Source organism: Larus michahellis, chromosome 2 (assembly GCF_964199755.1).
Source record: "Larus michahellis chromosome 2, bLarMic1.1, whole genome shotgun sequence".
Lineage (NCBI taxonomy): Eukaryota > Metazoa > Chordata > Aves > Charadriiformes > Laridae > Larus > Larus michahellis.
In genome coordinates, this window is record NC_133897.1 from 129,012,962 (window position 1) to 129,036,745 (window position 23,784).

The 23,784-nt window shown below is 40.4% G+C and overlaps 1 protein-coding gene across 1 annotated transcript in view; it reads right to left on the reverse strand.

Annotated features, from left to right (window-relative positions):
- Positions 1-5,442: 5,442 nt before the first annotated feature.
- The window catches only part of CA8 (carbonic anhydrase 8), an 80,012-nt gene continuing 61,670 nt past the window's right edge, over positions 5,443-23,784 (reverse strand). Inside the window, exon 9 of the mRNA XM_074577086.1 lies at positions 5,443-5,572. The gene's annotated coding sequence lies outside the window, so the exon portion shown is untranslated. The remainder of the gene's footprint in view (positions 5,573-23,784) is intronic.

Sequence of the window (23,784 nt, forward strand, 5' to 3'; positions counted from 1 at the left end):
CTGATGCTATGCTGTTCAAAGGCAGGAGGAGGTTTGTATTTATCTGCCTGCCTGGAGCATGAACACACGAGTCAAGGAACTGTGGGAAAGTATTCAGATTGTATTCAAGGGCCTTTGACCTTATTTGATTCAGTATTTTTTTGCAGTTCCCTGCATCGGTCACCAGACAACTGCAACAGGTGAAAGTGAGTCCTGCCGGAGCCACCTTTGTACACAGCATTGCACCATTCCCAAACTGTTCCTGGACTTGTCCCAGGAATGAAAGGGCACTGCAGGAGATAAAAGGGACAAAACAGTATGTAATAGATGTCACAATACTTATTCAAAAAGGAATTTTTAATTAAAGTTGCGCAGAGAACCTTAATTTTCCGGTTTCCTCACTTCTGAATGTTGAATGCAAATGTTGCCAGAAGAGATGACACCGAAGGCAAGCCTAGGCCCGTGCCTCCATTGGTCAGCATGCATAGAGAGCGAGCCGACCTCCAGCAATAGCTGACTCACTTCTTATTCTAGAGGTTACAGCTAATATGTATTAGCCAACAGTGAGCTAGCCTGTATGAATTTCTCTGATCCTCTTCGCTTAGAAAAGCATACCTTTTGGGTTTCAGAGTCCACTCCGACAACTTCATTTGGTGGCATTACTTGTACTGTGATAAGAGTATTTTTGTCACCTTTTTTTCCAAATTCAGATTTTTTTTATTTGCTCTGTAGCTCTATGAAAGACAATCCACATCTCTATGTATTTTTGTTGTCTTTGTTGTCTGGATACTTGGTAATTCTATTTTACTTATCTATTGCTATGGCATGCCCAGGACCACAAGTTCCATTTCATAAATTTAGAATAATGAAATCTTGAAATATTAATAGATGATTAGTACACATTGGGACATGACTATGCATTCTGTTAGGCTCCTATTTATTTTCCTAATTATTCTTCAAATTCTAGTTACATTTATAGACACCACTGAACTCTGAGCTTTTGTTCTGAACAACAGTTTGCAGTAGCTTCAGATCTCTTTCCTGAATGATGGTAACTAAAGTGAAGGCGATTATATGTTAATACATGTAGGTTATTTCTTTTCCTAGTCTTCGTATTCCACTTTCTAACACTTAATTTCATCTACTTTTTATCACCTACTTATAAGTTTGGGTTCCTTGGTAACTTCTCACAATCAGCTTTAGGCTATCCCAAATAATTCTGTATCATTTTCAGATTTTGCCTCCTTATCATTCAAGCAATATCCACTTATGAATACGCTGAATGGCACATTTTTCATATGTAGAATATGTTTGAGATCCTTCTTTCTGAAAACCAACTACCCACTCCCACCATCTGTTTTTTATGTTTTAACCAATTCTTAATCCACCATGGGACTTTCTCTTTCACCCCATGACAGCTTAGGGTCTTTCAGTGATTTTGCAATTAGACCTTCTCAAAAGTTTTTTGAAAAATTTATATTACATCACCTGAACCATATGCTCAGTGGCTCTTCTAAAGATGTCTAACTGATACATGAGTCATGACTTCTCTATGCAAAGGCTATGTTGGCTTTTCCCTAGTATATCATATTTTGCTATTTTATTACTCATTCTGTTCTTACAGAATAGAATCTTCCTACACGTTTGCTCTTATACAAATATAATTTATCAGTTTCTAATTGTCTGAGTTAGAGAAAATCTTATAAAATATTGATGTCATGTTTACCACTTTCCATTCTTCAGGTAACACAACTCTTTCAAATGACAGATTAAATTAAAAATTTAAATTCGCAGTTAATAGTTCAGCAGTTTCTTATGTCAGCTGCTTAAAAATTCCTGAGGGAAACAATCATGTGGGCTTATCCTCTGGAAAAGAATAGCTCTGGAGTAGGAGTCTCTCTGGCCTTTTCTGGAATAAATGTTGGCACAAAGAATTGATTTTGAGATTTTTTTTCTCCAATAACAGCACCTTAGTGAATGTTCCTTTTAAAACTTGATCAACTATTGAACCCACGTATTTTTTTGAAGGCTTTTTGTTCCAATTTTAGGAGAAATTATTGTTTTAATTTTGTTATCTTGTTAGCTTTCCACCTGTGTGTTTTTATGTGTGACCTCTTGGGTTTTTTAAAAAGAAGAAGCTGAAGGAAATTCTGTCCTGTGGCAACAAATGACAGAACTGCAGAAGAACTCTGGAGTTTTTAGCAGAGAGTAGGTAGCAGCAATGTAGTTCTTGCAGGTCAGCTATGGACCCCTGAGATAACAGTTTGCCATCGCATTGTCATTTTTACTAGCAGCAGAACAATAGTGAGATTCAGGACACTTGTGTTCACCCAGCAGTGTGCATATTGGGCAAAGACTCTTTTTCCCATTCCTCCCTTCTTTGACCCTTTCTTTGACCTTGACCTTTGATCCTTATGTTAGTTCATTTGAATTATTTTTGTTGGCTTTTTACAAGAATTGCACCCTGAAGTCAATGTTTGATGTGTAAAATTTCATCCCAGACAAGTTGGAAAATTCAGAAGTCACTGGAAACAAATCTCTATAATGGAAAGTGTGAAACTGGTATAATAAGAGACAAGCCACAAGTTCTGCCTAAAATTGCCACTCTTAAAGAAACCCATTTCTAGCTATGTGCTTTCAGGAGCGTTAGTAGGGGGATAATCAGAGGATGTCAATAGGGTTACAGCTTCAAAACTGTCACGGAATCTAAATACAAATTATTTCATCCAAGCAAAAAACATCTAAAAATTCAACATCTTTGTACCATCACTCTGCAAGCATTTTCTGGAAAAGGCTCATGTAACTTCCCTTTTACCACTCTCTTTCTCTGTCTTGCTGAGCTTTACAGAAGCTTCACATCATTGGAAATCACTCCCCAACTACTTACTCATACGAATGCATGCTATGAACCCTTGCCAGGGATCTCTGGGAAAGGATTCGTGCTTTCAGAGTCCTAACTTTCAGGGAGGTCCTCTCCAAAACCGTGAAACTAATCTGAACCTTACACTTAGTTCAAGTTTCATTCTCTGACCTTGCACTGCAGATCCTATGAATAGAACATTGTCCTCTCCATGCAGTCTCAATAACTGGACATTTTCTGGGTCCGTGGATTTGTACAATGAGATATCTACTCCAATCTGTGTGCATAATGCTCCAATGCCTGCCAGGAATGGCTGCAATATTGACGCCTTTCAATGTAGATCACATCATTCACAGAGCAGAGTTCAATAAAATGATACTGTAGTTAACAAGTTTTATAACACAAAGTTACTTTAAAACATGGAACTAATCAGGAGGAAGCCTGTTTATGCATGTCACAGTTACATTGAATTGTCAATAAATAAACAAAGATTTGCTTCACCTATTGTCATGTATATCAAGTAAGTCATTAATCTAAACTAATGAAGCTTAAGATATATGACAGACAGTTTTTGTGGAGCTCTTTCTTAATGATATATTTGTTTTTCATTATAACGCCAGAAGAGCCCATTATCTAGAAAGTAGCACATTATAGCGAAAAAGCCTTGAATCTGCTGCTTCCCTCTTTGTTCCTGGCTCACAATAAGTAGCGCTTACACTTCAGATGAATAGCATTACTCAGAAATGAATAAAAAACCCAGACAAGAATTGCAACAGGAAAACAATGTGTCCATTAGCTGATCTTTAGCCAGTTAGTTATTTCGTTAGATAGCTAGTTAGTTAAGGATTTCTGATTTGGCCTGGGAGACAAAAATGAAGGCTGGATTCAAAGTTTCGTATGCATGTCCTTTTTAAATTTATGAGAGTATCAGTTCTGCAAAGCTTTAAGTGATTGCTTGCTGTTGACATGAACCTACCTTTGTTATGAGGCAGCACGGAATAAACCCATTAAAAGTGTTTCAGAAGAAGCAAACAAACTCATATGCTTTCCTGCAAATTTTCAAGAATAAGATTACTGGTTTCTCTCCATGGATTTGCCAGGTCGATATTACTGAACAGAAAAATGAAGTGGCAATCTGTTTTCATTTCCTTCTGAAAATGGTCAGAATTAATACAGGAAGACCAACAATTAACAGATCAGGTTCATTTCCTATTGTATAAGGTGCTCAGACGTAAGCACCTAGTGCCAGTTCGAATGCCCCAGGGTATGAGACACACACCCAGGACAAGCAGCTGTGACACCACTGTGAAGAGAGACCTGAACTTGCACAGCACCAGGAGACCAGATCACACCTTCTAGAACATCTCGGATGGCGTTAGACACCCCTGTTTTGGCTCCTGAATCACGCACGGGATGCTTGTCACATTCCTGTGCTTGAGTGAAGGTGTTTCCAGAGGTAGATTCTAAATCTTGATTAGAAAGGAACAAACTTTCCCTTCAAAATCTTCATATTTCTCTTGGTAGTCTGTATCAGAAATTAATTACCTCACTGTAAAAAATGATTGCCCTTCTCTAATTTAACTTTAACTCTTTTAACTCCTAGACATTATATTTTGCAGTGCTTTGCCAGAGTGAAGACCCTGATTGTCTTTCTGTTCCTCTGAGAGTATTGAAATGCTTGAGTGTTTAGTACTCACATCACGCTGGGACCACTGAATGTCATTTCGTACAAAAGCAAATCTTCTCAAGTGTTGGAGAAGATGACCTTTTCACATAAAACATAGGTTTGCATTAATGTTACAACTTCCATCAATCCAGGTTGCACAAGGGTGGTGTGACCATTTGGGGAATACATATGTGTAAGTGTATATATCCCATTTTTATGTTGTGAGTTCTTTCCTAGTTGTAACCTTTCATTTTGGCTTTGAGTCTTCATTTTATAGAAAGAACGTGACACCTTCTGGAGTCACTGTTCCTGCTGAGCTCTGAAGTGACTATGTCCAGCTGATGGTTGTTGACTTTGAAGAGGTCTGTACTCAGATGATAACAGAAAACTGAAGTATGAAATTCCTTGGTGGCATTTCATCAGAGCATTAAAAAAAAAAAAAAAAGGGGGAAATAAAAGGCAAACAAAAATATAATGCAAAACTCTTAAATGCAAATTTTCCAAGTCAGTGGAAACTAATAAATTGCCACATGCAAGGTGATCAGACTGAAAAGACTGAGAGCTGAAATGGCCAACATAATTCAGATTAAAATCAAGACTTTTGTGAGTGACAAAATTCTGCATTAAAGAATGTGTTCGTGAGTTTGATGTCTTTCTGTGTATGTAACCTTCCTGTTCTTGTTCTACTGCACACTTTGTGTGTGTGCAAAAGAAGTGTGTGTGTCCGTCCATATAAGAATTTACTCAGCTGAGCTTAGCCCCTTGTTTTGTTGACACAATCAAGGTTACCTGAAAAATTGGTTCCTACAGCCAAATGAACAGGGAAGGTAAAGGCAGGAGAGAGGCTAAGCAGATGGTCTAATAACTAGGGCAGTTCTTTCAATATCTAGACAGCTGGTCTATGGTCTTCTAAAAATCCCTCCAAATAGTATCAGGCATGGCATTAACTTCTGAGAGATCCAGAATTTAAAAGAGTCATTGCGCAGAGCAAGGAGATGATCATGGACTCGGTGTTTTGAAGTCATCATAAGAGACTCTTGTCACTGTGGAGGCCAGGAGAAAACAGCCTAGAAGAAACAAGAACAGAGAAAACTTAAGTGAAAAAATGAAAATCAGGTGTTTTGACTCCTAGCTTTCAAAAGAATACTTAATGGTCTCATGTGGTTTTAGAACTTCCAGGAGAGTGCAACCAAAAAGAAATTAATTGTTCAGGGACTGCTTCTTTTAAGTCTATAAAATCATATCTTTGAACAGTTACTTATAGTACCAAACTATTCCCCTGACATCAGTGGCATTCCCATTTAAGGTGTCAATACATGTTTTCTTAGGAGGGAAAAACCTGGAAGGAAATATCTTGCATACTACCTGAAGTAAAGTTTCAAGCAGGCTTGCACAATTTTTTTCCATCAGAACCATTTTCTAATGGAACATGCAGTTTTTGTTAAATAATGCGTTCCATGGAATATTTCAATTGGATTTTATGTCTTCCAATCCCACTATGAATTGTTTCAGATTGCTTTGCCCAGATCGAAATTTTTCATTAAACTGAGGAACCTAAAATATTTCATTTGAAAAACTTTTTAAAATTGGCCTGATTTCTTTGGAACATTGGAATCCTCTGGTCTCTGCAGAACTATTTTTTCCATAAGACAATATGACAAAGCTGACAAAGATGGGCAATAGCCCAGTGACATAATGCTGAGTGCATCATGCAAAATCTAGTACCTCTATAAAACTTGATACGTTCTGGTCAGCTTCAAATTTTGACCATCGATGACTTTTATGGACTTAGGCCACTGTCTGACAAGGACTGAAGTGGATGCGTCCCCATTAGAGATAGTTGCATATGCCTTACACAGATGCAGCAGAATGGATATGTATGTTGGGATGTTGGATGTGCCTTGAGGAATAGCACTCTTTTAGTAACCTCTTTCAGTCTAACGTAGATATGATGGCAGTCAAACACTGAGAATATCATAGATTTTCTGTCCTGAAGCAAGAATTCAAAAGAAGCTATCCTACACACTGGAAATATGTTATTATAGGAATTAGATTATATCCAAGGATCATTGTTCAGTACTTATTTTGCAAGAAATATCGCTTTCCAGATGCTAAGCCGGCACAGACATTTACCATTGATAGGAAACCTTGCATTACGAAACCGCCCTGCACTTCAAACTGTGCTCTAAAATACTTCATATTTTTCTTTTCCTGTTTTGGACCACAGAGAATTCTTTGCGCTGGATCCTTAGCTCCTATGAACAGAAATAAAATGTTACTTATGACATCTCTTTCACTACGCAGAGAATCCAGCCTTCAGAGCTGCTGTAGGACTAATTCAAAGTAACTGAGATTTTCATTTAGTATAAGCCGCCTGAACATACCATCCTAGCATAAAATGGTTCTGTGAATCTCAATAGCCAATCTGTCTGAGGTTTGTTCTCCTTCGTAAATACTTTGCCACCGATGTAATGCATACCATTGTCAAATTCCCTTATGTATAAAGTGTAAATATTGGTAGTCATTCAGTATGAATGGATATCTAATAGATATTAAAGAGAGCAAGCTCTGGAGACAAAGTGTGTTTTTTTTCAAAGCTCTGCTAGAACTTTGCAATAAGAGAGGGCTTTTTTTATGTTTATCCTTTATTTTCTGGGATTAAAAAATAATCTGTTCTGTTTACTACATAGCCATTTACATTCTGGCTTTGGATTTTCAAGAAGACTAAAAGTCTGTTTCCATTAGCACTAAAACCAAAGAGAGGCTTTCACCCTAGAAATGTCAGGCACCATTACTTTCTGTAGAGTCTGAAAGCACTGCATCTGTTGATGGCAGAAATGGGCAATATGTCTATCCATAGAAGAGCAATGAGGCCTGTGAAAAGAATTTGTAAAAAGCCAGGCAAAATTGTTTTCATAGATGGCAAGTATCAGCACTGGTAGGAAATATACCAAATATCCCTTCCTTAAGGAAGAAATACGTGACTAAAAGAAGCCACTTGAGCTGAGTTATTTATTTTGGGGGAAGGAAAAGTAAACACTTTGTATCGTTGAGGAGACGCGATTTCCAAAGTTTGTAACACACTTCAGATGAACACAATATTGGCATATGATATTCCAGTTCAAGCAGCACTTCAAATAGCTAGGGTTGACTTATGCTACATTTCTTTTTGTTGTATACTCCAAAATCTATTTTTCTAGAAAGATATTATGCTTAAGAGACAGATGTTAAATTTAAATGTTCATGAGAAAGTACCGAATGAATAAAATACTGGAATTGTTGGCATGTGAACTTAACCATATAATTTTTTTACTGTTTAAACAATTCTTATTTACATAACATACTCACCTTAACTTGGATAGAGGTATTAACGTATCTAAGGCTTTTCAAAATCATTCTACATGCCTTTTCAACCTGTATTAAACCAAAAATCTATGCATGCATCCCTGCTTGCATCTGGCTTGGACACTCAGGAGTAGCTGTTATGTACTTCACATTTTCACTGAGACCAAGTTCTTCTCAATAGTCAGATGTCTTACATGCATGAGTTTTTATAGATTCCGTGTCTGAAAATAGGCCAATGTGGACTAGCCAGTATGTGGTCCAGCAACATATACCCTAAGACCCGCCCCGCTATTTAAACATGTTTTAAAACGTAGTCTATATCAATATAATAGCATTTTCATGTATTTGGTTTAAAAAACATTAAAAACCCACAGATACATATGGGAAGTATGGTATTTTTCACAGCTATTAATCTTTATTATAAATTTCTTTTATTCAGCAAAATAAACTGACAGTGTTTTTAGGTATATACTCATATTGATTGCAAGTAAATCTGATGACTGTGATTGTCATCACGGCCATGAGCCATATCAAAAAGGATTTTTTTCAAAGATGTGAAATTCATTCTCTTCATTTGAATTATAGATACTTCATTTTAAATATGGGCTTTGCTTGGAAAATTCTTGTAACACAGCTTTGACCACCCACTCGATAGATTTTATTAGTTTTGAGCTTAAAATAAACATTCTGAAACAAAATTCAGAAATTAGTAAAATGAAAGGGTAATGCTGAAAGACAAGATGCCCCTGAGAGTTCAAATAAAGACATAACCTAATATTTTTTTGCAGTCATTAAAGATAGTATGATATGGAGACAAGACCACAGCCCTGGCAATCAGATTCTTGAGACAAAGAACTAAAATACCATTATCAAGTGTGTGAAGGACTCTCTGAATTGTGTCAGGAACATTCCTGGATTGTCCCTTAATCTTTTAGCCTCTTTCTTTATAGTCTGTTGGGGAGAGAGAATCAGAATATGCGGATGTCGGACCCACTGTCTACACAGTAAAAGTTGCATTTCCTTCACAAGGCCTGGATTTCACCCACTGTGTCAAAAAGCCACTAGCAAAAGCTAATCAGGACCTTGGGTAAACATTGCTTAAAATTTTAAAATTATGGAAACTCTCAGTAGGGCCATTTTAAAAAAAACATGTCACAAATTCACAAGTGCACTCTGTGTTGAATGTATTACAGTAATTGAACTGTCATCATAGTGTTGTCAATGTGCATCTGTGTCTAATTGAAAATACATTTCATTGCAGTTTTGGCCATAAACGGTGTGTGAAAAGCCTTTCTTGGAGAACTGGGGGATGGGTTCTGCAGCTTTTGGTACTTTTTTTGGCTTTGGTGTGAGCTGTAACCTGGAACACCAGAAATGAGAAAGCAGAAGAATTAAATGAAAAAATTAGCCGTGTGCTTGTGAATTTCAAGAAACTTTGGGTCTAGCTGAATCTTAAATTGATTTTCCTGTCACCAATACTAGCATTGATCTGAGCAGGAAAAATTTATTAACAATTTTATTAACAATTTTCCATTGTCGATCATTTTAAGAGTTATGTACTTCAGGCCTGAATACCACATGCAATAATTCTTAGCAGAGCAATTCATATGCTACACATCTCTGTTAATCTGTCAAGTGAAAACGCTAAACCAGGAGTAGATGCGAAGAATAGATTTATTGTGACAACATATTTTGGATTCCTTCTTTGCTTTTCTCACCTAAAATCTACATGCTAGATATTATTCTTAGGTAAAGACTTATTCATGACTTTATGTCCTTTCCTGGTGAGACTTCATCTTTTCTCACCAAGACTCTCAGCAGAGACTGCCCAAATCATCAGTTCAATATTCATTACAGGTCATCCTATAAGTAATGCAATATCTATTGCTAGCCCTAAAGAAACAGAAATTAATTGAGTAGGTGGTAAATATAAACATAAGTCTTCAAGGGAATAGATCAGAAACTATTGCGGGTATTGCTTTAAACGCTTGTTACAAATAAAACTTACAGAAAGCTGACATACTACAATAAGATATTTTTGGCTCATTCATACAGCCAAAATTACTTAACTTTTTTAATTTGAATAAAATCATAATTACTTAAATTTTAATCTGAATAAAATCATAAGTGTTGATGAGTTTGCCCCAGTGGCTGTATCTAGAGTCAGAAGGGCACACATGCAGTTGGGTCTCAGTTTGGCAACCTAACCAGAGCATGAGTTGCTGGTAGTCCATGTGCCCTTGTCTCCATCTTTGCTGACTTAGCTGAATGTAGAACACAGCCCAGGTTCACACACCTGTCCTTGAGCCTGCAAACAGTCCTGGTTTCCCCAGCTTAGGCGTAGACCATGTGAATGTCAAACCCCATCATGATCACAAGAAATAGCCAATGTGGTCAAAATTCCTATTATATGGAGCACATTTCTGGTTGTAATATGAAGAAAAATAACCTATTATTATTTTATCATCAGACAGCTTTCTGTTCCTGTGTAAAGTTAATCTTGCTATAGCTGATGTGAAACAAAAAGGGTATGTGGCCGCTCTTTGCAGCAGTTAGCCAAGAAGTCTTCTATTGTCTATCAGAAACCTGAAGAATCCTACACTTCCTTGTCTTGTTACCAATGTTTGGCTTATTTATTTCTGTTAAAAAAAAAAAAAAAGACTTTTGCCTATGATTTTCAGCTTAGTCTCTGGTTAAGGAGATAGGAACATCCTAACTGAAGAGATGGACAGGATCTTCAATGGCAGTCTTTCTCAATTGCATGTATCTGAGCAATGAAACGTACAAGGCACATGTTGACTATTTTGATTCATCACTCAGCATTTCACTAAGCCACTTCCTTATCATGTACTGATATGTCTGATTAAGACCAATTGCAGTTGCTGCAATGAATTTTAGACATACCTTCACTCTTTCATCCATCCAGAGTGAAACTACACTTCTGCGATCACCACTTAGTTCCTTATCAGTCAGTCGTGACTGCGGCATTATTAATGCAAAATAATTCTCTCATCCTCTTGTCTCCTGACATCACTTTCCCCTCCAGTTTAATGGTGGAAAGCAATGAAGAAGTAGTATAGATATAGCGTGTGTCAGATAATCATGGTAGCTACCAGGCAGGCAGATCATCAGACCCTTCACAGAAGGAAATAGAATTACTGATATGAGAAGGCTGATATGAGATGAAGATGCTTTGTCTAGGAGAATCAAAATGAGCTTTTACAGGTTAAGAAGAAAGATAGCTGATGAAAATATACACTAGAGAACATCCATAAGCCTGCTGAGGAATATAAATAAACAACAAACAAATAATGAAACCAAATGTCAAGATTTATACATAAATCGTAAGCAGCTCTATGAAGCCTACATATGTGGTGATATTGGAATATTGCTGTATTTCCATTCCACCATCTATTTCCTTGACATTTTTTTCAGATAGATAAAACCCTGTTTCTGACTCTTAGCACCAAAAGCATACTTAAATATTGACTGTTAGTAGAGAGAGATTTCTGGATAAAAATATGACAATGGAATACTAAATTCCATATTTAAGCACCCAGAAATTAGGACATTCTGAAATGAAGCCTACTACTTAGGTAGTGGTCCTAAGTCCATGAATTACAGTTAACCACTTAAGTACATAATATTCAATTTAAAAACATTGGTTTTAATGTGTATGATGTACATGCACATTATAAGTAAAATATTAACATTCACAATAAGTTGGTATAGAGAACAACCCTATTTTTATAAATGTTACTGGATAATGGATATTTCAGAATCAAGGTCCTTTGGTAAGCTATGTTGTATCTTGTACTACTTTATATATCCCCCATTTTTATGACATGCAGCTTTAAGTACTATAATGGTATAAAGTGCAAAATTATTTTAGAGTGATCGAGGTTTTTATTTAGCATAACAAATGTAATAGGGTCTACCAGCCAGGTTTTTCTCCCTAAGTTCTTGGGAACTGTATCACTGAAGAGACTAACAAATGATCTAATACTTGCTAAGGTTTCTTAAGAAAAGTTTGGTGTCTCCATACCTGTGCAGAAAAGACTGTAAACAACTACTACAGAGTTAATACAGATAAACTGCATGCACGCTTAAGTTTTGCTTATGGTGAAGACTCAGGGTTTAGTAATACAGTGTATTCCAAAAGTCAGAGCTATCGTTGTTTCAACACTATACAGTATTTGTTACGAAAAAAAGTAATGGAGCAGTTGTTCTGGCTGAGGGATTCGTGGAGAGAGTGCTGCCCTGGTACCTCAGCTATGGCATAGGTACTCCAGCAGGGCTGCAAAGCAGTAGCAGAAGGTCACTAAGTAGCTCAGGACAAAGTAGTGAACATTTCTGGAGGAGCCTTTAGCTAAACAAGCACATTACCACTGACTGGTGATTACTGATTATGCAGAAAGCCAGACCGATGTCTGTGTTAAACTGAAAAATTTCAGACTATCTAGTTCAAGGCAGAAAGAATGCAGGAAACATGAGAGTGGGTGAAACCAAAAATTTAAGGGAAGATGAAAAGGGCATATTGCTAATTGGTATTTCACTTCTTGATTTAATGTGCAGCAGCTGTAAAAAAAGGTGACAAGTTGCCATCTTGTACCGAAAGCACTAGGTATTGCATTAGGTTTGTGTTGCAAAGTTTTGGTAGCAGGGGGGCTGCAGGGTGGATTCCATGAAAACACACCAGGACCTACCCCCATGTTACACAGAGGCAGTTCCAGCCATCTCTAAGACAGACCCACTACTGCTGAAAGCTGAGTCCCGCTGGCCATGCTGATGGTAGCTCTGTGATAACATATTTACGAAAGGGTAAAAACCACTGCGCGGCAGCTGTGAGAGAGGAAATAGAAAGTGTGAGAGAAGCAACTCTGCAGACACCAACATAAGTGAAGAAGGAGAAAGAAGAGGATCTCCAAGCACCCAAGAAAAGATTCCCCTGCAGCCCGTGGTGAAGACCATGGTGAGCCAGGTTGTCCGCTTGGAGACCATGGAGGACCACAGTGGAGCAGATATCCAACCTGCAGCCCATGGAGAACCCCACACTGGAGCAGGTGGACATGCCCTAAAGGAAGATGCAGCCTGAGGAGAACTCACACCAGGGCAGGCTCTCAGCAGGAGCTGCAGCCCATGAAAAGGAGCCCATGCAGGACCAGGTCTTCTGGTAAGACCTATGGCCCCTGAGGGACCCATGCTGGAGCAGTCTCTTCTTGAAGGACTGCAGCCCATGGGAAGGATCCATATCGGAGCAGTTGGTGAATGACTGTATCCCATTGGTGAAGGACTGTATCACATGGGAGGGACCCCATGCTGAAGCAGGGGAAGAGCGAGAGAAGGAAGGAGCAGCAGAGAAGTGGTGTTATGAACTGATTAGAGCCCCCATTCCCCATCCTTCTATGCCGCGCGAGGGAGAAGAGGTAGAAGAGCTGGGAGTGAAGTTGACCCTGGGAAGACTTGGCAGGGGAAGGCTGCGGGCCAAGGGGAGGAATCAGCTGAAGAGATCTGTGTCGGCACACAGGGTCCCAGGCTACAACATGCGACAAATGACAGCAGTCTGGGTAAACATCCCTTAGGAAAAGTTTAGGTATAGCTGATCCTACTGAGGAGGTGGGCAGATGAACTCTGGAAGTTATTTTCAGCTGTGTGTTCTAAGATTTTGGGAAATCTAGTGATAACATCCATCTCTCACTAACAATGGACATTTGAGCTTTAGAAGGGCATCAAACAGCCTAAAAGGGAAGATATTATCACTGGTGAAGGATATGCCTACTGAAAATCGAATCTGTAGCCGGCCTGTAACTCTAACTCTTCTTGGTGAACATTTTTATTTAATTTTAGCTGCATTTTATTTTTAAAACTCAATCCACTCACAGTGAAGTAGCTCACATTCTAGGTTTGTAAATAGCTTGTCTGGTAAATGCGGGAGAGATGCTGGCAGCAAGCACCAACCTTCAATGTTTTTATTAGTTCTGCTTGGCTTGTATCGTCAGTTGACTGAATGTACGATTGTGCACGTTAAATAGAGTAATGTCTTTATGGTGACTTGGCAATTATTTAACCACCACATTGTACCCCAAACTCCACCTTTCCCAGATAAATAAAACAAATCCATCATTATCTGTCCAAAGTAAGCTGGAATTATTATGGCATACATATAATTCATGGAAAGACATAATAATGCACTTTTAATATGCTTCAAGTTGAACTTGCAATGCGCATCCTGCTGTGGAAAGAATTCCACAAAGACATTTTATGATAGTTTTCAGGAGGTACTGCTGTTCAAAAGTACTCAAAGTCTGTTGGATCTGTAGATATTCTGAGTCTCTCAATCAGGCCCCACTTACTGTGATACCAGTAAAGGAAAGCGAGGATGAATTCCCTAAATTCCCCTGCAAAGGGTGCAGAGCTACTCAGTTATTTGTAAAACGTTGGGGGTTTTTTCAAGTGGTGGATAGACTAGTTCCTCAGGATTGCTGGGCAGAGGTAGACAGGCCACGACTTGTGGTATGTCACAGCAATCAGAACATGAGTTTTAGTGTTCCTCTGCGCTGAAATAATGCACAAAATAGAAAACATGGGTAAAATAATAATATTTTTATGACATGTACCAATCCACGGCAGGTGGGGGTGGACTAGATGATCTTTAGAGGTCCCTTCCAACGCAAACCATTCTGTGGTTCTACGATTTCTGAAGTGTCTTCACTATTTTTCTGAATTCCATTGCAGATAAACCCTGAGCTTGAGCCCTGTAGGTGTGCTGGTTCTAGGAAACTAGGAACACAGGGACAGTCACACTGTGTCACTGAGGCACCTGATTTGTCCCTGAGCTGCAGAGCTCATCTCTGAGCTCTCTGTTCCCTAAATGAAGAGAGGGAGGAAGCCTCCCCAAAACCAGTAATTCGGTGTTGGGGATACTGACGACTTAAATTTGATGAATAAGTAAGGTAGTGTGTTTTGCTTTCCTTCATGTTTGCTTGCATTCTCAGGCCATAATTAAAGCATTGGTTGAAATAACTTGGAGTTTTATAGAGAGCTGGTCCAAACACAGAAACTATTTTCCATGAGCTGTTTTGACTGTTCATTCACAAGGGCTGAATGCTGAAAGAACTATTCATGCTCTACGTCAGGTTAAGCCTTCATCTTTCATCTGCATACTGAGTTTATTAGGATTTCATAATAACTGAGGAAGAGTTTATTAAATTAATTTAATTAGAATTGGCAACAAAAGTGTTTAAAGCACTTACCCTTCCTTTTGAACCATTCTGTCAAAATAAAGAAAAGATCACTACTATAAAAATGTATCCTTAATTTTTGAATAATCTGTTAAAAGACACTGTTCTTCAAACAATCTTTAAAGTAGCTACAGCAGCTACTGCTACCCAGTCACTTTGTGTAGATGGGCTCCCAGGCAGTGCACAGGTTTGTTGAAGACAAGCAGATGGTACCTGTGCCTTGCAATTCTCCTTAGGTATTTTTCCAGTTTCTCACTGTTGCTTTAAAACTTCATAATCTGGAAACTATATGGACAAAATATTTCACCCTTTGTCAGTGTTCGTTTTAATGCTTTTTTGGAGATGTGGCAGCAATTTGCAATCAGGCAGCTCAGTGCAGTTGGAAATATTCAATTTCCAGAAAGTAGAAATTCTGGGCTCCTGTGGAGGCCTAAAGCCTGAAGCTAATATATAGGCCCCATCCTTGCTTTCATTTAAGTCATTGGCAAAATTCCCATTGACTTCAAGTGAAGCAGGATTGGCCCAGTTTCAAAGAAGGGGTATTATTAAGTTTAACATTTTAAACCCACAAACTTAAGGAGCAGACTTAACATTATTGTGATTGAGCATTTTATTTTCAAATACATTTGACAGTATATTCAAACAAAGAAATGTGGCTTATCTTTTAAACTTCCAAATTGCTGGGTTGAGCAAAATGGGAGCTGCTTTCAATTAAATAATTCAATGAAAAGTATCGGAACAGAATCACATTTGGCAGAAGAAAATACTCTATTTATCTCATTGTAATCCATTCATTGGTTTATGGCTCCAGAGTCCTCAAGCAAATATCATAAATCTGCATGATGTCCTTGCATGTTGTAGCAGATTTTGCATTTGGGTCTCAGAGTTAGCTGAAAGATGTGTTAAAACTCATGTAACCAGGCAGCTTCCTGTCAGCCACCCATCTGAGAAGCCTCAGAAGTGCTAGTGATTGCAATGAGGTTTTGGATGAAGATACACACCAGAAATTGGCTCCAGATTTGTCCACTACAGAGGAGAAGACCATGTGAAGTACAACTGAAATCTCCCACAACAAGCTAACATAAAACACTTTAGAGGTTTCTGAAATCACAGTTGTGAGAGAAATTCAGATTTAGAGGCATATATCTAAACTCCAGGGCTAAAAGCTTTTCCAGGATGAAAGGCTGCTCTAACCAGCTCTGTCTGGCACCGTTTATCTGAGTGATGGAGTTTCTTAGACATTGTCCTACCTAGTGCATCCTGTGGGGGGGTTGACTACCCTTCTTGTTACTTTTGCGCAAGTGACAATACCTCTTTTGGTAGGACTGCTCCAGGTGCCCCTGAGGACAGTGAATTGCATCCTGGTTCAGGTGTACGTGTGGTTCAGCAGGAGAGAGGAGGGGGCTGCAGGTTTCCCGAGCACTGCTCGAAGGCTTCTCTGGAGGTTGTGCTGCTTTGAGGCTCAGGTGCAGACTCAAGAGATGCAGGATTGCAGGCTGGGTCCATGGTGACAGCAAACAGCAATGGCTTCATCGCAAGGAATGGCTGGACAAGACTAGATGTGCCTGGCTCTCCTGTGTCTTCATAAACAGGGATCTCAGAAGCAATCACTTCACCAAGCTGACCTGCGGAGCCTCTGGTGTCTGCTTACCTAGTGTTTCTGGCTGTAATGGACTTGTTTGGGATACAGCTGGGCACAGAGGGTCCTGTGTATCCAGAGGATACCTTCCCCGCTATGCCAGTGTGTTGGCATCTGTGCATAAATCAGGACTGACATGGTCAGGCTCTAACAACAAAAAAATAGTAATATTTGAACTGTGCTCTTCCTCTATGCCTTGAATGTTGATTGAGTTTTCCTTGCTCGGTTGTGTATACTTAGGTATAAGACTCCTATGATGTGTTTGATTTCCTTTTGTATTATTCAAATAAAGGAAAGAGACAAGATTCAAAAGCAGCCAAGAGTAGGGATGTTATATCCTAACTTCTCAGAGATAAGGGGTTCCCAAGAACATATTATGAGAAGCTTCCAATGACGACTTGTGAACTGCATGGGCCAAAGTGTGAGCAGGGACTTGGACTGCCAAGGACTCCAAATTCCCTCTCTATCTGCTCTCACAGAGACATAGGGCAAAGAGCGACTTATCACTTTCAGAGGAAGTGATCAAGGCACCTGATGTGTTACAGGTCTGCCAGGGGCCCCAGTGGTCATGGACAGATACCTAACACTGGCCATAAGAAGACAAGAGTATGAAAAAGTACTCGGCGTTTGTTCCTTTGCCATTAGGAAGAAGTAACAAAAATACTCATTTTATAATTGGCTGCTCAATAAACAAATTTACTGCAACATTCAAGCTTTCTACCATTTGCATGCTGAGTTCAAATTGAGAGGATTAAGTGGCTAGTGATGGTACCAATAACTGAAAAAGTGTATGATGGTTAAAAAATGAACCCTAGTACGCTGCCAGCTGAAAGAACCTGATTGTTTTTACAATATGGAAGATGAATCTGTTCATCCACTGCTTTCTACTGCAGCAATTGCAGATGTTTTGAGCACGGTAACTGAAGGAAAATTATTCTGTTAATTTTTATACTGACAAGCCCATTCAAATAAATGATAACTGCAATTTACCATATATCCATAATAACTCTTCTCTGCAGACTTCAACATAGACCAGTGAGTCTTTCCTTAATCCATCTGATTTCATGCTTGTTTATCATAATACAAAGAGGACGTGTACTTGAGTAAACAGCTTGTTTTAGAAAGTTAATAACTCCTGAGTTATTAAATGAGACTTTGTACCTAAACAAACACAGAGACATAAAAGAGTTAACTAGTCATAGTCAGTTCTAGGAAGCGATCACAACCACATAACTCAGTTTGTCCATGGAAGATAAAACTCCTGTAAAGAGTCATTTTCATTTCAGGCTACAATGGCAAATAATTAATTTAAATATATATTTTTAAAGGCTTGATCCTGTCCCACTGAATGGGGTGGTTTGCCACTGAACTAGACACTGAATCGTCAGAGTCAGACCATTCATGAAGTCTGAAAGCAATTAATGCAGAACGTGTATTCCTGAATGTTTCACTACACTATACTCTTTCAGAATGCACATTTTGAAGTGTACCTGTGGATTCCTAGAAATATTCTGCACCTGTAAAAAGGGGGAAAAATACTGGGAGAAGACTGATTAGTTTTTTCAGTAAAAAGTGTACACTTTCTTGTTGATGCAGGATGGAACTGTTAAGTAATCTTTGACATTTTTCTTTGAGATTGCAGATCTTTCTCTAAAACACTAATTTTAAATGCTGTCTTGTTATCTACAGTTGAAGCTCTTACCATTCCTTTTTATAGCAACCATTTTTCAAATGGCTTTTGAGTCAGTGCTTCAGTCTGGTAGCCATTGTCTCTTTGAACACTCTTTATTCTGCCTGGTGCCTAAATTGCTGACTACCCCAGATCTCGAAGATGAATTACTGCAATGAAAAATATCCAACCATCAAAATGGCTGCTGTCTTTGCAAGAAACTGCATTAAAGACTGTAAGTGGCCTAGCCTAGATATTCCCCGTATTAGCGACGTATTAAAGAAATCAGAAATGCATTTACTGTTTAATATGTTAATGATTCAAGAGCTGGTGGGATAAAGGCATGAGAAAATACAGTGCGTAACTTCCTTGCCTCTCTCTATGTATTCTCTTTTTTGTGAACTGTTGTTTACACTGAAATTTCCTGTGTCTATACAGAAGTTATGCTACCTCTGCTGGTAAATCTGGCTATTTTAATCTGTTTATGTGTTGATACAGCAAAAATGTGCTTGGTACATCCTCTGGTGGCAACACATGGAAACATCAGTTGGGCGTGCAAAGAACAAACTCCAGTTTCTGTCTTCGTGTATTAGAGCCGCCTTTTCCCTGCTTAAGCAGAGGAGACCTGCTGGGCAAGAGTGTCCAGAAGGAGCCATTGGAGAGCAGAAGACTATCACCATCCCAGGCTGAGCTGCCCCGGGACGGGCTGACAGCCACGGGGTCATACGCCACATGAGTTCGGAGGGCTGATGGCACAACCACACCGCAACTCTCTATTTGCACCCCTCCATGCCATCCTGCCGCATCAGACCATTGTGTTTTTATCGAACAGAAGCAAAGTTGTGTAAGTCTTGGTTGTGGTTCGTTTTCCCCGGAGTGACCCTCATGTCAGAGAAAGCCACAGCAGCCCTTCTGAAGTGCTGGCACTCAGGGCAGGCACAGGTGGCAAAGCCCCACACCACACCAGGGAGGTAGGTAATACAGATGGGAACATACTCCCGGCCCTCTGTATTTAATGCAAACTGGACCAAGTAAGGATTATTGAAGCAGTTTTCCACTAAGATGGACGAGCCTGACTGAGCAGAAGGTGACAGCCTGGCTGTTGAGAAGCAGCAGCATGAGGTCCCGTCACCTCTCTCTGTTTCTTCTTCCCAAGCATCCCATGCACTGCTCTTCCTCACTGCTGGAAGCCAGCAAGCAGGACGGTGTCACTTACAAATTAATAACATGCACAAGGAACAAAGAAAGAGCTACGAAATATGTGTGAAATGATATTAATTTAAAATTGGCTAGCACATGATCGTCTGAGGAGCATGTGTAAATAGCTCCTTTTCTAATCAGGAAGTTTTCTGTTTTACCTAAAACGTAGTTATTTGATTTTCTTCTTTTTTACCCTTTTACACTTCAGAGATGGGCAACATACAAAATGTTTTAATGCACTAGTTTTCACTCTAACAACAAAGGGAGATTAGGTACTGCTTGATCAGCTGCTTTCTTTCCAAGACGCATTGACGAGGCCCATGAAATTAAGCTGTGCAGATTTTTCAGTCCCAGAGAGTGGATTGTGGTGAGGGAGAATTTCTGTCCTCAAGGGTGAGCCCCAGGAGGGAGGCTGAGAGGACAGGAAAGAGGGGCATCAGGAACCACGGGGAGATGGTGACAGGTGGGATCAGTGTCATCTGGTCATCACTTGCACCACAGTCTTCAGGTGGGATGGTGGCTTCTCTGTACCACAGAGATTACAGACTAAACAAAACACAGAAAAATGCCCCATGCAGAAAATAGCAAAGGTGGGCACCAGGCTTTCTTCAGAGAGGACTGTTGGCAGATGAGATCACAGCCTTGAGGTGGGTAATGGTGTTAGGAACAGGACAAATTTTTGGGTCTCTGCCTGAGAGCACTGCCAGGCCTGTCCCTGTCCCCAGGAAGGTGCCTGATGCCAGGACAGGGGCTGGCCTTTGCTGCTCCTGGCTGAGGTGGTGGGACAGGATGGGCTGCCAGTCCCTGCCCTGCCACCCCGGGGAGTCCCCAGTCCTCATGGTGCCCTGCTGCACTACCATGTCCACACCCTGAAGGACCCAAGAGGGATGGGGGCAAGGTAGAATCATAGAATCATAGAATCATTTAGGCTGGAAAAGGCCCTTGCGATCATCAAGTCCAACCATCAACCCCACTCTACAAAGTTCTCCCCTACACCATATCCCTTAACACCACATCTAAACGACTCTTAAACACATTCAGGGATGGTGATTCCACTACCTCCCTCAGCAGCCTATTCCAGTGTCTAACCACTCTTTCTGTGAAGAATTTTTTCCTAATGTCCAGTCTAAACCTACCCTGTTGCAGCTTATGTAGGGTACATGGTCACTGAAGCTGAGTGTGGTTAGTCTGGAGGAAAACTTTCTACAGAGACAGGGAAGGCTCTCATGGGAAGGTCTCTAAAGCAGGTTGGACAAACACCCATCAGCTACCCTTGCCTCAGTGCTGGGACAGGACTAGACAGTGCAGCTCAACATTCTTGTGTTTTCAGAGCAGGAACAGGCTCGTGTATGGTAAGGGGAGATCTCCTCTGGGAGCAAATACTGCTGTCTAGCCTGCCTGAAGGTGCCTCAATGGACTTCACTAAAGTAGGGCCCACGGAGGGAGAATGAATTGTTATTCTGGCTACTCCTTTACAACCCTCCTTCAGTGATCCAGGAAGGACCAAGCACTTTCATTAAGTCCTTCCAGCAGTGAAACTTCAGACCTACAAAAGGCCCGTCAGGGCCACTCTGCCCTTCTTTCCCAAAGCAGAGGTGATCTGACTGCAGGTACCATCGAGTCCATCCACTCCCAGCCATACCAGAAATCCCATTTTCAAGAGACTGACTACACGGTTAGACAGAACCAATTTTGTAGTAACTTGCTGTGAAGAATCAATAAGTAGTTCCTGCAACCCTAGTATTTATTTATTTATTGGAGTGTTTAAGTATTTGAACAAATATTTATTCAAAATGCATTATTAGAAGGACAAACTCTGGGTACTAGAATGTCTTACTACAGCCCTGGCAAGAGGAAAAGTTGGGCAAGTATATAACAAACATGATAAACAGAAAACAAACAGCTTCCAGACCATCTATTACTGATAATTTGCCTGAGGCACCATGTAAGAGACAGGTCCTGAACAGGGCTTTGAAGAAGTGTAGCATTTGGACCATCCCTACTGATTCTCCAGAATCTGGAAAACAGGAAATAAAAAATAATTCTTGTTTAAAAACACATATCCTGGAGATCTGTGAGTTAGAGAAAAAGAACAGACCCATTCATCCTGCAGCTGGAGCTGAAGAGCTAAAAGGAGCAAGAAAGAGTGAAAACTTACTTCTGTCAGGGGAAGCCTGAACATGCACAGAGGTAGACTATTTACTGGATTACAAAGGTGACTCAGTCACTTTCAGACAAAATGGTTACACTTTGGCCAAATCCAATCCTTATACCATCAGATCAAGGGGTCTTATGCACTGAAGTGGGTAGAAAGGGATAAACATTCTTCCCAAGAAGACTATATGTCAATAATCTCCTATTTAATAATTTTATTAAAAACTTTTAAAAGTAAAGATCTTTGTCACTCCTGGTGCACCCACAAAGAGATTCCTGTGTCCCTGTGGGAAGTGGTCAGCACCCATTTTTAGCTCTTAAGACCCATCACCTGATTGCAGTAACAGGAAAGATGCTGTTTTGATTGATTTGTGTCCTGACTGTTTTCCTTCTCATCTTCTCACTCAACTGCCCCCCTAATTGTATACCTAATCTGCAGGTATACGAACGAGCAAGGACAACTTATATCTCATAAAATTCAGAGTTCAATGTCAGTTCTGGCTTTCCCCTGGTAAGGGTGGAGAAGGTTTTCCTTAGGTTGCTCTCTTTTGCAGTCTCCGGGGCTGGTGGTGCTCTCTTAGACTGCATCTCCATCCTGTGCCTGGCTGAGATGTGAGCCCTGGATGTGCCAAACCTGTTAACCCCTTGCAAGAGTGGTCTGCCTCCAACGGCCAAATGCAGATCTGAGCTGGTAAGCAGCAGGCAATGGAGTTACCCGGTGCGGCAACCATCAGCCACAGCTGCCTCTTATCCCCAGCTGGTGCCTTATCCTAAGCTACAGACACCGGGCAGATGTGGGAGGCAGCTCTGGCAGCCCCCATCTCCCAGCCAGGCTGACACTGGCAGCCACACCACTCGCCCTGCTGCATGGCAATGGCAGAGGAGTCCTCTCGCAGACAGGTTGAGCGCGGGCAGCTGATGCCTGCCTCTCCCTGATAAGACCAGCGCTTACCTAAGCTCCTCTTTCTATTCTGCTAGTGGCTATTTGGCTGCCAGCATCAGGGGAGCAGAGGGCTGCTCAGCCAAGCCAAGCATCACACTCATGCTCTGTCCCATCTCTGCTGGCAGAAGGGAACAGGCGGTACTGTCTCCTGGCAAGGTCCGAATGAGCGACTTCTCCTCCTCAGTCTATAGGAGAGTGCCCCCACCCCTCTCTCTGAGAAAGCAGTTTCCCAGAAGGGAAAGAGCAGCAGAATGCTCCAGGGGCGAGTTGCAAGTAGCAACTGAAAGGCAACTGGGAGCAACATCCTAGGGCAAGTGTGTCTCACCAGCCTCTCCCAACAGCACAGTACGGATCAGTGTGCTGGGCTAAATAACCTCTGAAAGGAGAGGGTTCAGGGAGTGCCAAGAGTCAGGTTGAGGTTGGCTGTTTCTAAGCTAAGAGGTTTGCCAAGGTGCAGAGTGAAAGAGTGACTCAAGGTACAAATCCCAGACACCTGCTGCCCAAATGATGCGTTGGCTGTGTTGGCCAAACAGCATAGTATTACTGTGTGCTTCACATATTTTCTATCATGGGGCCTTAATATTAAAGAACGATGGGAGGTTATTGAACACAATGTGGATTAATGAAGGAAATTCTACACTCTGTGTCATTCAGGGATCAGGTGAAATTACCAGAAGGATTCTTTCTGGTCTTAATATCAGGAAGTTTATTACTTTGCTGACGCTGGTGCTACTGAGGCTGTAGTTAAGACAAGACGGTAAACCTCTTTTAAGATGCTTATTACAAGATCAAAAACCCTGTGGCCATATGACACAAAACACTAAAACAACTTCAGTCTGTCAGTTCAAATTTGTTCCAAATATTTTGAGTTCTTAGTACAACTTCAATCTGTCTTGACAGATCAGTTTTTAGCTCATCCTGCCCACTCTAATTTTATGCCGAATACACATCATCTGTTTACCCATAGTTGGGATAAAGCCTGGCACATATCCATACCCTGTACTCTGGCTACTTCATCAGAAATAAGCCCGTGCCTCATTCAGGTCAGATTTGTACCATGGGATGATCCAGGAGCACACAGATCTTAC